The sequence below is a fragment of the Octodon degus genome, unplaced genomic scaffold (genome assembly GCF_000260255.1).
Source record: "Octodon degus isolate 3935 unplaced genomic scaffold, OctDeg1.0 scaffold00002, whole genome shotgun sequence".
In the NCBI taxonomy this organism is placed as follows: domain Eukaryota; kingdom Metazoa; phylum Chordata; class Mammalia; order Rodentia; family Octodontidae; genus Octodon; species Octodon degus.
The window spans coordinates 33,154,603-33,158,453 of record NW_004524578.1 but is presented as its reverse complement, the minus strand read 5'-3'; the positions used below and the strand labels follow the sequence as shown (position 1 = coordinate 33,158,453).

At 40.8% G+C, this 3,851-nt stretch overlaps 1 pseudogene; it reads right to left on the bottom strand.

The window, feature by feature from the left end:
• Nucleotides 1-1,677: 1,677 nt before the first annotated feature.
• Nucleotides 1,678-2,863, bottom strand: LOC101591953 (annotated as a pseudogene).
• Between the last annotated feature and the right edge of the window lie 988 nt (nucleotides 2,864-3,851).

Here is a 3,851-nt window from a genome sequence, read left to right as displayed (position 1 = left end):
TCAGAGAATACTGCAGCTTGGACAGGAGCTCTGAAGCCAGATAACACTTACTTCTCTATCACTCAAAGCCCCAGGGCCTGACTCCTCAATACAGTGAGGAAAATCCTAGTACTTACCTTAGAGTGTTGTGAGAACATTTAATGAGATTAAGCCTACAAAGTATTTAGAATAAGGCCTGGCACATGGCAGGTACATAATAAATGTCCACAACATTTAATCATCCCTGAATTTAAAAAAACAAACCCGAGTTCCAGGCCTCCTAATTAGCCATTGGTCTCACCTAAAGCACTCTTAGTTAATTAGTGTAGAAAACTGTGCCCATGTGGTACCCATGAACAGCACTTCCCTTTGACTGCCTCCCTTTGGCAGGAACAGAAGCAGGAATACAGCTTTTAAAAATGCTTTATTATTTTATTTATTTATTTTTATTTGTGTATTTGGTACAAGGTCTCACTATGCAGATCAGACTCATGGTGATCCTCCTGTTTTTAGCCTCCCTGACACTGGGATTGCAGGTGTGTGCCACCACACCCGGACTCTGTCACTGACTCAGTGTGCCCTTTACCTTGTTCTGGTACTCTACACAAGCAGAGAAACTTCTCTAGTAATACACTATAGAAACAATCCCTGATGCTCAATGAATGAAACTCACAGTTTGGCAACCAGGTCTAACTGACCAGCCATGACTGAGGTTTCTTCTTTTTCCTCCCCACTGCTATTGTTCTCAAAACCCTACCACCAGCTCTACTGGGGTCTGTAAGCTTTCCCAACTGATCTTACAGCAATAAGGCTTTTTCATTTTCTCATTTATTAGATTTTAAATGTCTTGAGTGTAAGGAGGCTGTTAGTCAATTTTCCTCCAGCAACTAGAAACCGTTGTGTGATTTTGGATTAATGCTAAGTTTGAACAGTGGTACTTTTTGTGAATCCTATTAATATAACCAAGAGTCAGTTATCAATAGTCAACTGAATTGATACTACAGTCAAATGAAAACCAGTCACTATATTTGGAGTATCTATTAAGAATCGGCCTTTGATCATTGTCCTTGACTTTGATCCATTATTATCTTTAATTAATGCCTCACAAGAACCTAATTACAACACAACATTGGAATAGCTGTTTTCTTAGGAAGCAGCAAACTGATGCCTTTTCCCACAAGGCAGACGCCTGAAGAATTTACCAGAAAGCCTTTGACATCACACCAGTGAATCACGCCAGTGAGTGCATTTTTATCCTGCAGAGGCACAGGATACATATCAGCGTATCCTGCTGACACTGAAGGCAAAATGCAATGGTCGCTGAAGCTTCCTTGACCAAGACAAATGACTCTGTGCTCACACAATGGCCATGGAAAAATGGCCTGACAAATTTCATATGTCTAGTGTCTGCAGACTTCACAGGACATTTTTATTTAGACCTAATTAAACTGTAAAATATGCTCTGAATATTAATTTGATCCAAGGATCTACACAGTCATCTACAACATTACAGATTTTTATACTCATCCTGAACCAAAATTTGTATAATCATACATTCTCACCTGAGTTAGATCCCTGTTCTGAAAAAGAAGGATCCTTGTTCCAGGAAAATTTTTTTTTTCAGTCTTTGTGCAAGATTTATTAAATGTCTCCACACAGCAGCCTCCATTTGCAGATACTGCTGCCAGGAACACCCTGTTATCTGGTCGGGACTGGGTGGGGCATGGCAGGTAGCTCTGGTGTCCCAGCCTTCTGCTCTGAGATGGGAGTGGTGCACAGGATCTCATCTTTGGGTTCCACAATGCTCACATGGTCGGGCAGAGGCTTCTTGGGGCCAGTCTTACCACCTGGATCCCAGGCAGCATCTTTACTTTGATACCCAGCACACCCTGTCTGAGCAGCATGTGGCGCAAGGCAGTGTCAACATAGCAGCTGACAGGGTCCCCATGTGGACCACCAGACCACCCACGACTTCATAGACTTAGCCCGCTGTCTGCGGAGTTTCCCAGACGCCACGACCTCACGGCCCTCGGCTCCGCTCTCCACGATGGACCGCAGCACACCCAGCAGGCCCTCCACATGGCAAGCCCTCCTAGGAGTTTGTAACGCAGAGACTCCACCTGGGCAATGGCACAGAGACCTCTCGTTGCCACCTTGTCAGCATAAAGCTCTGCACTGCCCTCAGGGAAGCCAAATCTCTTCTGAATGACAGCAGTCAACTTGCAGATCCTCCGGCCCTTCTCACCAAGAACATTGTGTCCTGGTGGCTAAAATGATGATTTCTGTCCCTGTGGGTGTAACTCTGACTTCAACGCCAGCGTTGCCATCTTCAGCCAGCTCCCTAGTGAGGAATTCATTCAGTTCAGCTTTGAAGATGCCGTCAGTGACAAACTTCCTCTTCTTAGAGATCTGTACTGCCATCTTTCTGCTGAAAAGCAAATGGAAAATCAATTTTTTTTTTTTTTTTTTTTTTCCAGAGCCAGGGACTGAACTCAAGCCCTTACGCTTGCCAGGGAAGGACTTATTCTACTGAAATATCTCTCCAGCCCCCAGGAAAAATTCTTACAAATTCAGAAAGGATGACCAGAACAGATATTCTGGGTATAAAAGAATTTTTCACTGTTGCATCGTGCATTTGCAAGTGTAGTTGCAATGTTTTCATGCTAAGACACTCAAAAGCACAATCTTCATGTGGTTATGTTAATGTATTCATGTGATAGAAAAAGCAGTCTCTGGAATCACTTGACTTAAGCCATAACCCTTTGTAAGTAAAAACTCTTCCTGGCCATTTGAGCCTAGAATCTCCCTCCACATCATTGTAGGGCAATGATATTCTAAAGCCAGGAAAGAATCACAGGCTTCCTGTCCCTCCAGGACACACCAGCTCCCTGCCTCTCATATGCAGCAGTGGCCTCCTGACATACAAAGCTGTACACAAGATCTATTTGGCTACAAAGTGTGACAAGTATACAAGGAAAAACAAAGATATACGACTTTATGTATTCAATATAGTTTCAATCGGGGATACAAATGAAGGACCATTTTGTATCTGTACATACAAAATAGTTAGGCTAGATATACAGCTACTTTCTCCTAGTTCAATGAGAAGCAAGATTTGTAATAATAGTTTTTGGACAGGATATCATGTCTGCATCTTGTACTACAAATAACCACTATGAAGATAACAATATGCAATGTATTAATTATTGAAACTGTCCCACTAATCTGTTTTTAAACTGTCTCATTGCTATTTGTTTCTCAATAAAATTTATATTTATATAGTTTCAGTCAAAATCTCCACAGGTTTGGGGAGCAACTGGGGGAGTTAATCTAAAATGTTAATGGAAGAAAAAAGGACCAGGAATGAACACTCAAAGCAAAAGAGCTACACAGCAGAACTTGCCAACCAGTTATCAAAATTATTCTAGGACTACAGATACTACACTAAGACACACAGTTTTGCTGGGAAAATACTTAAATTGACAAGTGCCATAGAACATAGAGACGAGAAACAGAAACTTGACTTTTTTCCTACATCTGGCATTGCAAATGCTTGAAAAAAAAATATATATGAACTTCCAACCAATGAATACAAAGAAAATGGATCACCCTATGCTTAAAAAAATTAAATTGTAATCCTCATATCACATGCAAAAGTCAAATTTTGGTTAAAGATTTTTAATGTATGGTTATAAAGTTTATGAAAGTATAATATAATATAATAAGGACTTCTTTGAAAAGTGTACTATGAATGTAATATTCTAAAAGGATATTAACCTAATTAAAATTACATTTGTTTCTTAAAAGACACCCTATTGAAGGTAAAAATGATGTTACCTGCCATGCCAGCCCCATACCAGGGGCACAGTGAG